This window comes from Lissotriton vulgaris, chromosome 5 (genome assembly GCF_964263255.1).
Source record: "Lissotriton vulgaris chromosome 5, aLisVul1.2, whole genome shotgun sequence".
NCBI classification, from domain to species: Eukaryota; Metazoa; Chordata; class Amphibia; order Caudata; family Salamandridae; genus Lissotriton; species Lissotriton vulgaris.
This window is the reverse complement of record NC_141693.1, coordinates 1,565,165,842-1,565,184,577: the sequence shown is the minus strand read 5'-3', so window position 1 is coordinate 1,565,184,577 and position 18,736 is coordinate 1,565,165,842. Positions and strand designations below refer to the sequence as shown.

General features: G+C 48.2%; 4 non-coding genes across 4 annotated transcripts; all 4 read left to right on the top strand.

Annotated features, from left to right (window-relative positions):
- The first annotated feature begins 766 nt into the window (after positions 1-766).
- TRNAR-ACG (transfer RNA arginine (anticodon ACG)) lies at positions 767-839 on the top strand. The gene has a single exon. It is a non-coding gene; the product is annotated as a tRNA-Arg (tRNA).
- A 3,122-nt stretch (positions 840-3,961) lies between these two features.
- TRNAR-ACG (transfer RNA arginine (anticodon ACG)) lies at positions 3,962-4,034 on the top strand. The gene has a single exon. It is a non-coding gene; the product is annotated as a tRNA-Arg (tRNA).
- Positions 4,035-12,981: 8,947 nt separating this feature from the next.
- Positions 12,982-13,054, top strand: TRNAR-ACG (transfer RNA arginine (anticodon ACG)). The gene has a single exon. It is a non-coding gene; the product is annotated as a tRNA-Arg (tRNA).
- Positions 13,055-15,382: 2,328 nt separating this feature from the next.
- Positions 15,383-15,455, top strand: TRNAR-ACG (transfer RNA arginine (anticodon ACG)). Its single transcript has one exon. It is a non-coding gene; the product is annotated as a tRNA-Arg (tRNA).
- Positions 15,456-18,736: the final 3,281 nt, after the last annotated feature.

Below are 18,736 nucleotides of genomic sequence, written 5' to 3'. Positions count from 1 at the left end.
GCATTTGATTAAGTTACATACTAGGAATTTAACGCCAATATTTAGTTTTTAAAGTGGGCCATCAGAGTTTCTCGATAGGTCTGTTTTAACTGTAAAACAGATAACTGTCGATTTGCCAAAGGGCCCAATATTTTCATCGAACAATAAATGCTAGTGAAATTTTTTTTAAAAGCACCTTTACAAGCGTGGTCTCGAAGGCGCGGACCTTCATAATGGCTGTCACGGATGCAGCTGCTAGTGACTTTTTCCATTTAAACTGGTCAAAATACCGTGGCATCTGTGATACTAGTGCATGGCCATTGGCCACGGTTCTAGAAAAATAAATAACAAATGTATTGTGTCTGCGGAACAGTGGTTCTTTCCAGTTGCGATGTATAATGTGCGCAAACAGTTGTATTTCCCGCCACACCGCCCTCTGCACTTGCACTGCAGTGGAAAAGAACTAGTTAAATCGCGAGTTCTGACCAAATCGAAAAGACTTTGATCCAATCAGAGCAGGGAACAAAATATACAAAGTGACATCACTCCTCTTTGCCCAAGAGAGCAGTGGCTGTTAAAGTTGTTGTGACTTTTATTGCCTGTACATTCGGTGAGTTCCTTAAGTGATCCCTTCATAGACCTGAGTATTTGACTCTTCACTACTTAATGTGAAAGAGCTATAATTTTCCCAGCTTATTCAACCTGTCTAGCGTGCACACTACCGACCATATCCCAGAGCGCATATGCACTGGTCTAGTACTCTGCCCCGTCGTGTAGAGATAGCAGTGGGCCAGTGGCGCAATGGATAACGCGTCTGCCTACGGAGCAGAAGATTCCAGGTTCGACTCCTGGCTGGCTCGACTCGACTCTGCAAAGTGCTCATTTCATCCCTTTGTTAAGAAGTGCAATTATTAATGACAACATGAAATTAGTCGTGTGTTAAAAAGTCTCTACAGTACTTTGCCAAAATGGCCGCATTTTAATTAAAACATATATAGGGGAAATGGACACAAATATCTTTTTTTTTATTTAATAGCGTAAAACAAAAGATGCATTCCCGGATGCTCTGTTTTAATTATAAAGAAAAGAAAGGTTACAGTCGTCTTGACAAAGAACTTATTTTTTATGGGAAATTTAATTTTTGTGACATACACATGTAGCGCACTATTATAGTTGAACCAAATCTAACCTTCTCTTAGGAACACCGGGTGATCAGGGAGGGGGGGGGGGAGGTGGAGTGGGGTGGGGAGGGGGGAGGGAGAAGTGTGTGCTTTTCTTTTTTTTCTTGAAGCTGTGTGTCAACGCATGCCCGAAGGCTGCTCCTTGATGCAATACATCGTGTGCTTTTATTTTATTTTATTTTATGTATGCGTTTTTATATAGCGCAGACTTTACCCGAAGGTATCAGAGCGCTTCACAATACTTCACAATAGGAACAGAACTGATACATGAGAACATTACAAGTGAACAAATTACAAAAGCAAACGTTACATTGCATGCGGCAAAAGTGGCAATCGTGAGCTAACAAAATACAAGAGGTAACAAACGGTGCATTACAGGAGGAAAAAGTGACACGTGTGCAGGTTACAAAAGCATATAAAGTAAACATAAAGGTATAATACTGCAATATATGGAGGACACTCAAACACAAGGAGCCTGTCCTTTGGGCCCGGGGACATGCTTTCCGCCGCCCCCCCCCCCCCTGTTGTGTGATGCCTCGGCGAGCGCCCTGGAGGGGGAGAAACGAGTAGTGCCCTGACGCTGGAGAGGCCCACCACGTGGCTACAGGGGCCCTGTCTGTCTTCCGGCTCCTCACCCCCAGCCTCACTGCGCACCCTGCCGGCCCCTGGCCTCTGGCAGTGTGCATCAGCTGTCGCTTGAAGACCCTGGTCCTTGCAGTGATGCTTCCCACGCGGTGTTTAGTTTGGAAGACGTTGATGATGAGGTGTACTTCGTGTCCTTCATTGGCAGAGATGGTGTGCGGAGTCTGCCGCCACCAATGTGCGACGTACCGATCGCAGGATTCCCGGTACATGCTCTGATCGACACTGGTTCAGAAAAGGGGGTGGTGATGAACAGAGTGTCTGAATTAAGCAGACCACTCTTACCCAGTCCAAAGATCAGGGCTTGATCCATCACCGTTATTTATCTCACTGCACCATCCCAGCTCAGAACCTGGCTATCTGCAAATCAGTCTGTCCCTGGCCGAGTGCATCATGGGAACAGGGCAGACTAAACTACCAAGCCAATTCTTCACCAGAAAGGAGACAAGCTACCGGGGACCGGTTTCTGGCATTTCAGCCGTCTTCGGCCCGGCTTGCTTGAATCCTGATGGTGCAGTGAGAAAGGGACTCATGTCTGAGTATACCCTGCCACACCTATAGTGGCCAAAAACGATTCAGAAAAGGGGGTGGTGATGAACAGAGTGTCTGAATTAAGCAGACCACTCTTACCCAGTCCAAAGATCAGGGCTTGATCCATCACCGTTATTTATCTCACTGCACCATCCCAGCTCAGAACCTGGCTATATGCAAATCAGTCTGTCCCTGGCAGAGTGCATCATGGGAACAGGGCAGACTAAACTACCAAGCCTCTGGCAGTGTGCATCAGCTGTCGCTTGAAGACCATGGTCCTTGCAGTGATGCTTCCCGCGCGGTGTTTAGTTTGCAAGACGATGATGATGAGGTGTACTTCGTGTCCTTCATTGGCAGAGATGGTGCGCGGAGTCTGCCGCCACCAATGTGCGACGTACCGATCGCAGGATCCCCGGTACATGCTCTGATCGACACTGGGGCATCCGTGAACGTCATGGACAGCATCCAATATGAACGTCTATCCCCTCGCCCACCTCTCTCTCCATCCAATGCTAAAATCTACACCTAGAAACAGTGTAGATTAGGCCCCACTCTGCGGCCTAGGTATTCCTACCCCCGGTGATACGGCACCACAGGGGGTACAAAGCTCGATGGGGGTACAGCACTCCTCGGAACACCGGTCAAGCACGAAAGTAGCCCACGTGCGTACATATCAGTGTGTGCTGAGGCTTCTGGCGTCAGTGGCCTAGTCATTACCAAAGGAAGTACCCAACCAATACTTACAGCGCCTGCTCCCTTCATTGTGTGACCACAGGCGCAAGGCCAACAGGATGCTTCCTGGCAGGCCACCTTATCTGAAAGACTGTAGAACTGATTTTGTTTGTTTATAGCATATAGTAGTTTGTTCGTAGTTGTAATGTAGTATTCTCTGCAAAGGTTGTATGTTCTTTCAACGAACTCCGTTGTAACGCATGCCTTTACCACGCATGCGTTACTTCGGAATGCTATGTTCACGCTTGTCCTTCTCCACGTTTTTTTTCCGTGGTGACGTCATACGTAGAAAAAAAGAAACGGCCGTTTTCTTCCTCTGCAACGCCGATTGCCTTCCTTCTCTTCTAAAGGTTAGTGTTTTTTTAGGGGGGGGGAGCCCCCCCAACCCCCCTTTTTTATTTGTACCCTTTACCACACATGCCTTTACTACGTACCTCGTAGTAAAGGTATGCGTGGTAAAGGCTGTCGTTGTAACCACGCATGCGTTGTAATGCATGCGTGGTTAAGGTTTTCGTTGAAACGGCCTCGTTGTAGTGGCCGTTTCCCGTCTGCAAAATGTTATATATTGTTATATATAACGGAAGGAATTGTAAGATGTCAGGCTCCAGCCGCATTTCTGCAGTTAGAGGAGGCAAAGCCAAGAAGCCTTTCCCCTCGAAGGCAGCATTCATCTCTGCAAAGCAGTAAAGTGTGCAGGGCTCTGAAGCTCCACAAACCTGTAGGCTGGCTTCAGAGCTGCGACTTGAAATGAGTTGATATTGTACTTAGCTTCTAGAACTGTGTGTTTTCTATTGTAGAGTGCGCCGCTATATCCTTACTGTCTGTCACAGCACCAACTTGTAGCACCTCACCTGTGATTTGGCTATTACCTGTTCTCTGAAGACTTCGTACACAACGGGCCAGTGGCGCAATGGATAACGCGTCTGCCTACGGAGCAGAAGATTCCAGGTTCGACTCCTGGCTGGCTCGAATTGTGGAGGTACCTTTTTTCAACCAATGATATAAACATTACAATGATCTATAAACATTATAAGAAACTACATCATGCCTGTTAGACCATGAAGTTCCGTCCTGTCTGGTTTTATAATAAACTGACCTGTAAATTATGTTACATAAACAGCTACGCATTTGATTAAGTTACATACTAGGAATTTAACGCCAATATTTAGTTTTTAAAGTGGGCCATCAGAGTTTCTCGATAGGTAGTATGCAGATAGGTTGAGCTGCAGTAGGCAGCTCAATGGTACCCTGTGAGTCCTCACTACATACTTTTGAGGTTCCCACAGTGGACAAGCTTATAAAGATTTGCCGAAGTGTGAAGTCCGGGTCCCCCAACGATCCGGCACCGGCTTGGGTCATGTCAGAGGGAGCGTCAGCCCTGGAACCTCACATTAGGCAGGTCCTAAACACCTCCTTCTGCACTCAACAAGTCCCCAAAGAGTGGAAAAAAGCCATAGTACTGCCAATAAGGAAAAAACCTAACGTTAGCTTGGAGGTGCTGGAAAACCTCAGGCCTATTTCCTTACTACCGTACGTGGCGAAGGTGGCAGAGAAAGTGGTTAATACTCAGCTCTCGGAACACCTGGAGAGGTGGAACTTACTTCATCCATCTCAGTCAGGATTTAGGGTGGGCTATTCCACGGAGACAGCTCTCCTCCGAGCCACCGAGACTTTAAGAGCAGGGGCTGATGCAGGTCACACAATGGCCCTAATTATGCTCGACCTGAGTGCAGCTTTCGACACCGTAGCACATTCCATCTTGCTGCGGTGCCTGAAGGAAGCTGGGGTGGCTGGTCATGCGCTGTGCTGGCTACAGTCATTCCTCTCAGAGAGATGCTTTCAGGTTCAGCAAGGGACTTGTCGCTCAGCAAAGATGCCATTAGATCAGGGAGTGCCTCAGGGCTCGGCTCTTAGCCCCACTCTTTTTAATCTTTATATGGCCTCTCTGGCAAAAGTGGTACAATCATTTGGGGTGGAATTGGTGTCGTACGCCGACGACACCCAGCTGCTGATCTCTTTATCGCAGAACTCCTCCAACACTCCTACCAACTTTAAATCCTGCATGCAGGCACTGGGAGAATGGATGGACTCCCACTGTTTAAAACTCAATGGTTCTAAAACAGAGGTGCTGGTGGTGGGGGGAAAAAGCGATAACTGGTCAGCTGAGTGGTGGCCTTCTTGCTTGGGTCCTACTCCTACCCCCTGTGAGGAAGTAAAGAACTTGGGAATCTGGATGAATCCCTCCCTCTCGTATGATGGCCACATTAGGCGTCTTGTGGGCAAATGTTTTGGAGTTCTAAAGACCCTAAATAAAACTTTAGACCTATTGCCCCTTGCGGCCAGAAGGACTTTAACACAGGCACTGGTGACCTCGCGGTTGGACTATGGAAATGTACTGTTCCTGGGGGCAACCGAGGGTAGCCTGGGCCGCCTCCAAGTCATCCAGAACTCCGCCGCCAGGTTGGTGTTGAGAAGACCCAGGAGGGCCAATTCACAGAAGGCGCTAGATGCGCTTCATTGGTTGCCTGTGAAGAAACGGGTACGTTTTAAGTGCCTACTCTTCTGTCATCGGATTGTCTGGGATAGGTCGCCCGCGTATTTAAAGGATCTAGTTAGCCGGTATGAACCCTCCAGGACCCTTCGTTCGGAGGGGACCGGTCTGCTGACAGTCCCCAGGACGAGGAAGGCCAGAATAGGTGGTCGCTCTTTTGCGCTCCATGCAGCTCAACAATGGAACAAACTTCCCTTGGCCTTGAGACTCGAGAGGAGTGAAGCGCGGTTTAGGGCCTTGCTGAAAACTCACTTATACACAGCATAGACCTCTGGATTCTCTCTCTTGCTGGTTCACTGCTAGCTTAGCGCGGGGACATGCCGTGATGGCATTACTGTGCGCTTTACAAGCTCTTTATTATTTAGGTCTGTTTTAACTGTAAAACAGATAACTGTCGATTTGCCAAAGGGCCCAATATTTTCATCGAACAATAAATGCTAGTGAAATTTTTTTTTAAAGCACCTTTACAAGCGTGGTCTCGAAGGCGCGGACCTTCATAATGGCTGTCACGGATGCAGCTGCTAGTGACTTTTTCCATTTAAACTGGTCAAAATAACGTGGCATCTGTGATACTAGTGCATGGCCATTACCTCCTCGTCCAGTCTTCCTCGCCACAGTAATTACCCATGAGCCTCCGGCTCCACACAGAACTCCAAGTACAAAAACATCGTTCTAGTCTCCCTCTCCCTCCTCCAAGATGGCCCCCAGTGGCTCCAGCCAATCCCATAAAGGGACACAGAATCACCAACACGACCTGTTCTTTTTTTCTGCACTTCTCCGAGTGCTGTGTTCCCTGCTGGTCAGGTGAGTGAACGTCCCCGTCCTTTCTTGTGTTCTCCTCCTTGGGACCTTACTCTGGTATTGCGTTCCTTGCTGTCGGCTCCTTCGAGCCTTTGGTATCGGTGGGCCTGATGTTCTTGGCACTCAATGTGGTGTTTCTTGTGGCTATTGATTCTGCCAGGCGTATTGGTGTGCTGGGTGCCTTCCTACGGTCTGCTCCAGATTGGTCATTTTGTCTGATCGTGCAGTCTTGCGCCCTCATTCTATGTTTATTCCTGGGGTGGATTCTTATTTTCACCGTTCTGCTGAAGTGGTTCTTCCATTTCTTTGTCCTGAACCTTCCTCGGCTGCGGATTGCCTTCTCCGCCTGTGGATGTGCGTCGTGCATTGTTGGTTTATTTCTCATGCACTCATTACTTTTGTACGGTTGACTTTTTGTTTGTCAATTTTTGGTTTGTCTCGTCAGGGCCTGAAGCCCTCCCTGTCCACTGTCAGTCGTTGGATTATGGAGGCCATACGGTTGGCTTCGGTTCTGTTTCTGTTCTTCCCCCTCTTACTGTTCTGGGTCGGTCCACCGGATCTGTCTCTGTATCGTGGACCGCTTTTGAGGGGGTGTCCAGGGCGGATGTTTGCCGGGCGGCCGGTTGGTCATCCCCGCATACTTTCTGGTCCCATTATCTCCTTCGGATTGGGGTGGGGTTTCTGTTTCCTTTGCCTCCTCTGTACTGTCGGCTGGGATTCCTTGAGGTGTATATTTCTGTGGAATATTTGTACCTCTTGTGTTTGGATATGTTCTCTACGTGATACTGTGGAGTGTTTTCCTTGCATGAAGCTGATTGCTTTGGTATCGGCTCATGGGTAATTACTGTGGCGAGGAAGACTGGACGAGGAGGTAATGCCCCAGTTACTTACCGGTAATCTTCATTACTCCGAGTCCATGTCTTCCTCGCCACAGTATAGTTTCCCTTCCCTCCCGGCCCTGGTGGTGGCTTCATGTCTGCGGCTTGGTTCTTCAGGTCGTGTTGGTGATTCTGTGTCCCTTTATGGGATTGGCTGGAGACACTGGGGGCCATCTTGGAGGAGGGAGAGGGAGACTAGAACGATGTTTTTGTACTTGGAGTTCTGTGTGGAGCCGGAGGCTCATGGGTAATTACTGTGGCGAGGAAGACATGGACTCGGAGTAATGAAGATTACCGGTAAGTAACCGGGGCATTGGCCACGGTTACTAGAAAAATAAATAACAAATGTATTGTGTCTGCGGAACAGTGGTTCTTTCCAGTTGCGATGTATAATGTGCGCAAACAGTTGTATTTCCCGCCACACCGCCCTCTGCACTTGCACTGCAGCGGAAAAGAACTAGTTAAATTGCGAGTTCTGACCAAATCGAAAAGACTTTGATCCAATCAGAGCAGGGAACAAAATATACAAAGTGACATCACTACTCTTTGCCCAAGAGAGCAGTGGCTGTTAAAGTTGTTGTGACTTTTATTGCCTGTACATTCGGTGAGTTCCTTAAGTGATCCCTTCATAGACCTCAGTATTTGACTCTTCACTACTTAATGTGAAAGAGCTATAATTTTCCCAGCTTATTCAACCTGTCTAGCGTGCGCACTACCGACCATATCCCAGAGCGCATATGCACTGGTCTAGTACTCTGCCCCGTCGTGTACAGATAGCAGTGGCGCAGTGGATAACGCGTCTGCCTACGGAGCAGAAGATTCCAGGTTCGACTCCTGGCTGGCTCGACTCCACGCACAAAGTGCTCATTTCATCCCTTTGTTAAGAAGTGCAATTATTAATGACAACATGAAACTAGACGTCTGTTAAAAAGTTACTGTACTTTGCCAAAATGGCGGCATTTTAATTAAAACATATCTAGGGGAAATGGACACAAATATCTTTTTTTTATTTAATAGCATAAAACAAAAGATGCATTCCCGGATGCTCTGTTTTAATTATAAAGAAAAGAAAGGTTACAGTGGTCTTGACAAAGAACTTATTTTTTATGGGAAATTTAATTTTTGTGACATACACATGTGGCGCACTATTATAGTTGAACCAAATATAACCTTCTCTTAGGAACACTGGGTGATCAGGGAGGGGGGGGGAGGTGGAGTGGGGTGGGGAGGGGGGAGGGAGAAGTGTGTGCTTTTCTTTTTTTTCTTGAAGCTGTGTGTCAACGCATGCCCGAAGGCTGCTCCTTGATGCAATACATCGTGTGCTTTTATTTTATTTTATTTTATGTATGCGTTTTTATATAGCGCAGACTTTACCCGAAGGTGTCAGAGCGCTTCACAATACTTCACAATAGGAACAGAACTGATACATGAGAACATTACAAGTGAACAAATTACAAAAGCAAACGTTACATTGCATGAGGCAAAAGTGGCAATCGTGAGCTAACAAAATACAAGAGGTAACAAACGGTGCATTACAGGAGGAAAAAGTGACACGTGTGCAGGTTACAAAAGCATATAAAGTAAACATAAAGGTATAATACTGCAATATATGGAGGACACTCAAACACAAGGAGCCTGTCCTTTGGGCCCGGGGACACGCTTTCTGCCGCCCCCCCCCCCCCGCTGTGTGATGCCTCGGCGAGCGCCCTGGAGGGGGAGAAGCGAGTAGTGCCCTGACGCTGGAGAGGCCCACCACATGGCTACAGGGGCCCTGTCTGTCTTCCGGCTCCTCACCCCCAGCCTCACTGCGCACCCTGCCGGCCCCTGGCCTCTGGCAGTGTGCATCAGCTGTCGCTTGAAGACCCTGGTCCTTGCAGTGATGCTTCCCGCGCGGTGTTTAGTTTGGAAGACGTTGATGATGAGGTGTACTTCGTGTCCTTCATTGGCAGAGATGGTGCGCGGAGTCTGCCGCCACCAATGTGCGACGTACCGATCGCAGGATTCCCGGTACATGCTCTGATCGACACTGGTTCAGAAAAGGGGGTGGTGATGAACAGAGTGTCTCAATTAAGCAGACCACTCTTACCCAGTCCAAAGATCAGGGCTTGATCCATCACCGTTATTTATCTCACTGCACCATCCCAGCTCAGAACCTGGCTATATGCAAATCAGTCTGTCCCTGGCCCAGTGCATCATGGGAACAGGGCAGACTAAACTACCAAGCCAATTCTTCACCAGAAAGGAGACAAGCTACCGGGGACCGGTTTCTGGCATTTCAGCCATCTTCGGCCCGGCTTGCTTGAATCCTGATGGTGCAGTGAGAAAGGGACTCATGTCTGAGTATACCCTGCCACACCTATAGTGGCCAAAAACGATTCAGAAAAGGGGGTGGTGATGAACAGAGTGTCTGAATTAAGCAGACCACTCTTACCCAGTCCAAAGATCAGGGCTTGATCCATCACCGTTATTTATCTCACTGCACCATCCCAGCTCAGAACCTGGCTATATGCAAATCAGTCTGTCCCTGGCCCAGTGCATCATGGGAACAGGGCAGACTAAACTACCAAGCCAATTCTTCACCAGAAAGGAGACAAGCTACCGGGGACCGGTTTCTGGCATTTCAGCCGTCTTCGGCCCGGCTTGCTTGAATCCTGATGGTGCAGTGAGAAAGGGACTCATGTCTGAGTATACCCTGCCACACCTATAGTGGCCAAAAACGATTCAGAAAAGGGGGTGGTGATGAACAGAGTGTCTGAATTAAGCAGACCACTCTTACCCAGTCCAAAGATCAGGGCTTGATCCATCACCGTTATTTATCTCACTGCACCATCCCAGCTCAGAACCTGGCTATATGCAAATCAGTCTGTCCCTGGCCCAGTGCATCATGGGAACAGGGCAGACTAAACTACCAAGCCAATTCTTCACCAGAAAGGAGACAAGCTACCGGGGACCGGTTTCTGGCATTTCAGCCGTCTTCGGCCCGGCTTGCTTGAATCCTGATGGTGCAGTGAGAAAGGGACTCATGTCTGAGTATACCCTGCCACACCTATAGTGGCCAAAAACGATTCAGAAAAGGTAGTGGTGATGAACAGAGTGTCTGAATTAAGCAGACCACTCTTACCCAGTCCAAAGATCAGGGCTTGATCCATCACCGTTATTTATCTCACTGCACCATCCCAGCTCAGAACCTGGCTATATGCAAATCAGTCTGTCCCTGGCCCAGTGCATCATGGGAACAGGGCAGACTAAACTACCAAGCCAATTCTTCACCAGAAAGGAGACAAGCTACCGGGGACCGGTTTCTGGCATTTCAGCCGTCTTCGGCCCGGCTTGCTTGAATCCTGATGGTGCAGTGAGAAAGGGACTCATGTCTGAGTATACCCTGCCACACCTATAGTGGCCAAAAACGATTCAGAAAAGGGGGTGGTGATGAACAGAGTGTCTGAATTAAGCAGACCACTCTTACCCAGTCCAAAGATCAGGGCTTGATCCATCACCGTTATTTATCTCACTGCACCATCCCAGCTCAGAACCTGGCTATATGCAAATCAGTCTGTCCCTGGCCCAGTGCATCATGGGAACAGGGCAGACTAAACTACCAAGCCAATTCTTCACCAGAAAGGAGACAAGCTACCGGGGACCGGTTTCTGGCATTTCAGCCGTCTTCGGCCCGGCTTGCTTGAATCCTGATGGTGCAGTGAGAAAGGGACTCATGTCTGAGTATACCCTGCCACACCTATAGTGGCCAAAAACGATTCAGAAAAGGGGGTGGTGATGAACAGAGTGTCTGAATTAAGCAGACCACTCTTACCCAGTCCAAAGATCAGGGCTTGATCCATCACCATTATTTATCTCACTGCACCATCCCAGCTCAGAACCTGGCTATATGCAAATCAGTCTGTCCCTGGCCCAGTGCATCATGGGAACAGGGCAGACTAAACTACCAAGCCAATTCTTCACCAGAAAGGAGACAAGCTACCGGGGACCGGTTTCTGGCATTTCAGCCGTCTTCGGCCCGGCTTGCTTGAATCCTGATGGTGCAGTGAGAAAGGGACTCATGTCTGAGTATACCCTGCCACACCTATAGTGGCCAAAAACGATTCAGAAAAGGGGGTGGTGATGAACAGAGTGTCTGAATTAAGCAGACCACTCTTACCCAGTCCAAAGATCAGGGCTTGATCCATCACCGTTATTTATCTCACTGCACCATCCCAGCTCAGAACCTGGCTATATGCAAATCAGTCTGTCCCTGGCCCAGTGCATCATGGGAACAGGGCAGACTAAACTACCAAGCCTCTGGCAGTGTGCATCAGCTGTCGCTTGAAGACCCTGGTCCTTGCAGTGATGCTTCCCGCGCGGTGTTTAGTTTGGAAGACGATGATGATGAGGTGTACTTCGTGTCCTTCATTGGCAGAGATGGTGCGCGGAGTCTGCCGCCACCAATGTGCGACGTACCGATCGCAGGATCCCCGGTACATGCTCTGATCGACACTGGGGCATCCGTGAACGTCATGGACAGCATCCAATATGAACGTCTATCCCCTCGCCCACCTCTCTCTCCATCCAATGCTAAAATCTACACCTAGAAACAGTGTATATTAGGCCCCACTCTGCGGCCTAGGTATTCCTACCCCCGGTGATACGGCACCACAGGGGGTACAAAGCTCGATGGGGGTACAGCACTCCTCGGAACACCGGTCAAGCACGAAAGTAGCCCACGTGCGTACATATCAGTGTGTGCTGAGGCTTCTGGCGTCAGTGGCCTAGTCATTACCAAAGGAAGTACCCAACCAATACTTACAGCGCCTGCTCCCTTCATTGTGTGACCACAGGCGCAAGGCCAACAGGATGCTTCCTGGCAGGCCACCTTATCTGAAAGACTGTAGAACTGATTTTGTTTGTTTATAGCATATAGTAGTTTGTTCGTAGTTGTAATGTAGTATTCTCTGCAAAGGTTGTATGTTCTTTCAACGAACTCCGTTGTAACGCATGCCTTTACCACGCATGCGTTACTTCGGAATGCTATGTTCACGCTTGTCCTTCTCCACGTTTTTTTTCCGTGGTGACGTCATACGTAGAAAAAACGAAACGGCCGTTTTCTTCCTCTGCAACGCCGATTGCCTTCCTTCTCTTCTAAAGGTTAGTGTTTTTTTAGGGGGGGGGAGCCCCCCCCAACACCCCTTTTTTATTTGTACCCTTTACCACACATGCCTTTACTACGTACCTCGTAGTAAAGGTATGCGTGGTAAAGGCTGTCGTTGTAACCACGCATGCGTTGTAATGCATGCGTGGTTGAGGTTTTCGTTGAAACGGCCTCGTTGTAGTGGCCGTTTCCCGTCTGCAAAATGTTATATATTGTTATATATAATGGAAGGAATTGTAAGATGTCAGGCTCCAGCCGCATTTCTGCAGTTAGAGGAGGCAAAGCCAAGAAGCCTTTCCCCTCGAAGGCAGCATTCATCTCTGCAAAGCAGTAAAGTGTGCAGGGCTCTGAAGCTCCACAAACCTGTAGGCTGACTTCAGAGCTGCGACTTGAAATGAGTTGATATTGTACTTAGCTCCTAGAACTGTGTGTTTTCTATTGTAGAGTGCGCCGCTATATCCTTACTGTCTGTCACAGCACCATCTTGTAGCACCTCACCTGTGATTTGGCTATTACCTGTTCTCTGAAGACTTCGTACACAGCGGGCCAGTGGCGCAATGGATAACGCGTCTGCCTACGGAGCAGAAGATTCCAGGTTCGACTCCTGGCTGGCTCGAATTGTGGAGGTACCTTTTTTCAAACAATAATATAAACATTACAATGATCTATAAACATTATAAGAAACTACATCATGCCTGTTAGACCATGAAGTTCCGTCCTGTCTGGTTTTATAATAAACTGACCTGTAAATTTCGTTACATAAACAGCTACGCATTTGATTAAGTTCCATACTAGGAATTTAACGCCAATATTTAGTTTTTAAAGTGGGCCATCAGAGTTTCTCGATAGGTCTGTTTTAACTGTAAAACAGATAACTGTCGATTTGCCAAAGGGCCCAATATTTTCATCGAACAATAAATGCTAGTGAATTTTTTTTAAAAAGCACCTTTACAAGCGTGGTCTCGAAGGCGCGGACCTTCATAATGGCTGTCACGGATGCAGCTGCTAGTGACTTTTTCCATTTAAACTGGTCAAAATAACGTGGCATCTGTGATACTAGTGCATGGCCATTACCTCCTCGTCCAGTCTTCCTCGCCACAGTAATTACCCATGAGCCTCCGGCTCCACACAGAACTCCAAGTACAAAAACATCGTTCTAGTCTCCCTCTCCCTCCTCCAAGATGGCCCCCAGTGGCTCCAGCCAATCCCATAAAGGGACACAGAATCACCAACACAACCTGTTCTTTTTTTCTGCACTTCTCCGAGTGCTGTGTTCCCTGCTGGTCAGGTGAGTGAACGTCCCCGTCCTTTCTTGTGTTCTCCTCCTTGGGACCTTACTCTGGTATTGCGTTCCTTGCTGTCGGCTCCTTCGAGCCTTTGGTATCGGTGGGCCTGATGTTCTTGGCACTCAATGTGGTGTTTCTTGTGGCTATTGATTCTGCCAGGCGTATTGGTGTGCTGGGTGCCTTCCTACGGTCTGCTCCAGATTGGTCATTTTGTCTGATCGTGCAGTCTTGCGCCCTCATTCTATGTTTATTCCTGGGGTGGATTCTTATTTTCACCGTTCTGCTGAAGTGGTTCTTCCATTTCTTTGTCCTGAACCTTCCTCGGCTGCGGATTGCCTTCTCCGCCTGTGGATGTGCGTCATGCATTGTTGGTTTATTTCTCATGCACTCATTACTTTTGTACGGTTGACTTTTTGTTTGTCAATTTTTGGTTTGTCTCGTCAGGGCCTGAAGCCCTCCCTGTCCACTGTCAGTCGTTGGATTATGGAGGCCATACGGTTGGCTTCGGTTCTGTTTCTGTTCTTCCCCCTCTTACTGTTCTGGGTCGGTCCACCGGATCTGTCTCTGTATCGTGGACCGCTTTTGAGGGGGTGTCCAGGGCGGATGTTTGCCGGGCGGCCGGTTGGTCGTCCCCGCATACTTTCTGGTCCCATTATCGCCTTCGGATTGGGGTGGGGTTTCTGTTTCCTTTGCCTCCTCTGTACTGTCGGCTGGGATTCCTTGAGGTGTATATTTCTGTGGAATATTTGTACCTCTTGTGTTTGGATATGTTCTCTACGTGATACTGTGGAGTGTTTTCCTTGCATGAAGCTGATTGCTTTGGTATCGGCTCATGGGTAATTACTGTGGCGAGGAAGACTGGACGAGGAGGTAATGCCCCGGTTACTTACCGGTAATCTTCATTACTCCGAGTCCATGTCTTCCTCGCCACAGTATAGTTTCCCTTCCCTCCCGGCCCTGGTGGTGGCTTCATGTCTGCGGCTTGGTTCTTCAGGTCGTGTTGGTGATTCTGTGTCCCTTTATGGGATTGGCTGGAGACACTGGGGGCCATCTTGGAGGAGGGAGAGGGAGACTAGAACGATGTTTTTGTACTTGGAGTTCTGTGTGGAGCCGGAGGCTCATGGGTAATTACTGTGGCGAGGAAGACATGGACTCGGAGTAATGAAGATTACCGGTAAGTAACCGGGGCATTGGCCACGGTTACTAGAAAAATAAATAACAAATGTATTGTGTCTGCGGAACAGTGGTTCTTTCCAGTTGCGATGTATAATGTGCGCAAACAGTTGTATTTCCCGCCACACCGCCCTCTGCACTTGCACTGCAGCGGAAAAGAACTAGTTAAATCGCGAGTTCTGACCAAATCGAAAAGACTTTGATCCAATCAGAGCAGGGAACAAAATATACAAAGTGACATCACTACTCTTTGCCCAAGAGAGCAGTGGCTGTTAAAGTTGTTGTGACTTTTATTGCCTGTACATTCGGTGAGTTCCTTAAGTGATCCCTTCATAGACCTCAGTATTTGACTCTTCACTACTTAATGTGAAAGAGCTATAATTTTCCCAGCTTATTCAACCTGTCTAGCGTGCACACTACCGACCATATCCCGGAGCGCATATGCACTGGTCTAGTACTCTGCCCCGTCATGTACAGATAGCAGTGGGCCAGTGGCGCAATGGATAACGCGTCTGCCTACGGAGCAGAAGATTCCAGGTTCAACTCCTGGCTGGCTCGACTCCACGCACCAAAGTGCTCATTTCATCCCTTTGTTAAGAAGTGCAATTATTAATGACAGCATGTAACTAGACGTCTGTTAAAAAGTTACTCTACTGTACTTTGCCAAAATGGCGGCATTTTAATTAAAACATATATAGGGGAAATGGACACAAATATCTTTTTTTTTATTTAATAGCATAAAACAAAAGATGCATTCCCGGATGCTCTGTTTTAATTAGAAAGAAAAGAAAGGTTACAGTGGTCTTGACAAAGAACTTATTTTTATGGGAAATTTAATTTTTGTGACATACACATATAGCGCACTATTATAGTTGAACAAATTCTAACCTTCTCTTAGGAACACTGGGTGATCAGGGAGGGGGGGGGGGGAGGTGGAGTGGGGTGGGGAGGGGGGAGGGAGAAGTGTGTGCTTTTCTTTTTTTTCTTGAAGTTGTGTGTCAACGCATGCCCGAAGGCTGCTCCTTGATGCAATACATCGTGTGCTTTTATTTTATTTTATTTTATGTATGCGTTTTTATATAGCGCAGACTTTACCCGAAGGTATCAGAGCGCTTCACAATACTTCACAATAGGAACAGAACTGATACATGAGAACATTACAAGTGAACAAATTACAAAAGCAAACGTTACATTGCATGCGGCAAAAGTGGCAATCGTGAGCTAACAAAATACAAGAGGTAAGAAACGGTGCATTACAGGAGGAAAAAGTGACACTTGTGCAGGTTACAAAAGCATATAAAGTAAACATAAAGGTATAATACTGCAATATATTGAGGACACTCAAACACAAGGAGCCTGTCCTTTGGGCCCGGGGACACGCTTTACGCCGCCCCCCCCCCCCCGCTGTGTGATGCCTCGGCGAGCGCCCTGGAGGGGGAGAAGCGAGTAGTGCCCTGACGCTGGAGGGGCCCACCACGTGGCTACAGGGGCCCTGTCTGTCTTCCGGCTCCTCACCCCCAGCCTCACTGCGCACCCTGCCGGCCCCTGGCCTCTGGCAGTGTGCATCAGCTGTCGCTTGAAGACCCTGGTCCTTGCAGTGATGCTTCCCGCGCGGTGTTTAGTTTGGAAGACGATGATGATGATGAGGTGTACTTCGTGTCCTTCATTGGCAGAGATGGTGCGCGGAGTCTGCCGCCACCAATGTGCGACGTACCGATCGCAGGATCCCCGGTACATGCTCTGATCGACACTGGGGCATCCGTGAACGTCATGGACAGCATCCAATATGAACGTCTATGCCCTCGCCCACCTCTCTCTCCATCCAACGCTAAAATCTACACCTAGAAACAGTGTAGATTAGGCCCCACTCTGCGGCCTAGGTATTCCTACCCCCGGTGATACGGCACCACAGGGGGTACAAAGCTCGATGGGGGTACAGCACTCCTCGGAACACCGGTCAAGCACGAAAGTAGCCCACGTGCGTACATATCAGTGTGTGCTGAGGCTTCTGGCGTCAGTGGCCTAGTCATTACCAACGGAAGTACCCAACCAATACTTACAGCGCCTGCTCCCTTCATTGTGTGACCACAGGCGCAAGGCCAACAGGATGCTTCCTGGCAGGCCATCTTATCTGAAAGACTGTAGAACTGATTTTGTTTGTTTATAGCATATAGTAGTTTGTTTGTAGTTGTAATGTAGTACTGTCTGCAAAATGTTATATATTGTTATATATAACGGAAGGAATTGTAAGATGTCAGGCTCCAGCCGCATTTCTGCAGTTAGAGGAGGCAAAGCCAAGAAGCCTTTCCCCTCGAAGGCAGCATTCATCTCTGCAAAGCAGTAAAGTGTGCAGGGCTCTGAAGCTCCACAAACCTGTAGGCTGGCTTCAGAGCTGCGACTTGAAATGAGTTGATATTGTACTTAGCTTCTAGAACTGTGTGTTTTCTATTGTAGAGTGCGCCGCTATATCCTTACTGTCTGTCACAGCACCAACTTGTAGCACCTCACCTGTGATTTGGCTATTACCTGTTCTCTGAAGACTTCATACGCAGCGGGCCAGTGGCGCAATGGATAACGCGTCTGCCTACGGAGCAGAAGATTCCAGGTTCGACTCCTGGCTGCCTCGAATTGTGGAGGTACCTTTTTTCAACCAATAATATAAACATTACAATGATCTATAAACATTATAAGAAACTACATCATGCCTGTTAGACCATGAAGTTCCGTCCTGTCTGGTTTTATAATAAACTGACCTGTAAATTTCGTTACATAAACAGCTACGCATTTGATTAAGTTACATACTAGGAATTTAACGCCAATATTTAGTTTTTAAAGTGGGCCAACAGAGTTTCTCGATAGGTCTGTTTTAACTGTAAAACAGATAACTGTCGATTTGCCAAAGGGCCCAATATTTTCATCGAACAATAAATGCAGGCGCGGTGCGTCCATTAGGGCGATTGGGCGGTGCCCCACCGAGGGTTGCCATCACACGTCACTCTCTGACTCTCTCTCTGACTCACCACAATACAATCCCTGGCTGTATCCATTCCCAGGCCGCCGGAGGTAGTCAGCTTAGAAGGGGGCGGGGCAGATCTACAGCAGTTCAGCTGCAAGTGTCTGATTGACGTCCTGGTTGATGGAGCGCACACCAAGAGTGCGCATGGTCTGCTTAGGGCTTAAACATTTTGCACCAGCCCTGAACATGCGCACACTAGGCTGCTCATTAGAAGAGCGAGGGTTGTTCCATGCTGCTCTTCTAATGAGCAGCCTAGTGCGCATGTGCAGGTTGGTAGCAAAAAATGTGAAGCCCTAAACACAATATGCGCGTTACTGCTCAAGCTAATCCTGGCGCTGGCTCCTGGAGCAGCGACTGGATTGGCCGAGAGCAGGTGGTAATTGCCAATGCGGGAGTCAGACCCCGGCCCAGGAGGACTCGCTGAGGCTGCGCGGATCTGGTAAGTTTATTTTTCTTTATAATGGTCTTTTTTAACCAACCACTCCCCGAGTATTGTAGCGCGAGCCGTGACAGATGCTGCTAAACCATATTTCTGCGCAGTTTGCTGTGAGAACACACTGCCGGCCGTGGCCTGAAGCATTCCAAGAAACAAGAGCAGTTGTGGTTGGAAATTCGTTCCGGACAGTAGCAGCTTGCAGGAAGGCCAAGCTCCCGATTCTCTCTCTGCACTTCCGGGATAGAAAGGGAATGATAATCGCAATTAATTAATTTGAAAACGTTTTCAAATAACTTGGTGAAGACAGCGCGCCTGCCTAATTATGTCTGTATTTTTATCGCCAGTCGTCTTGAATGACGGTACCTGTCTGTAGAGTTTGGTGACAGC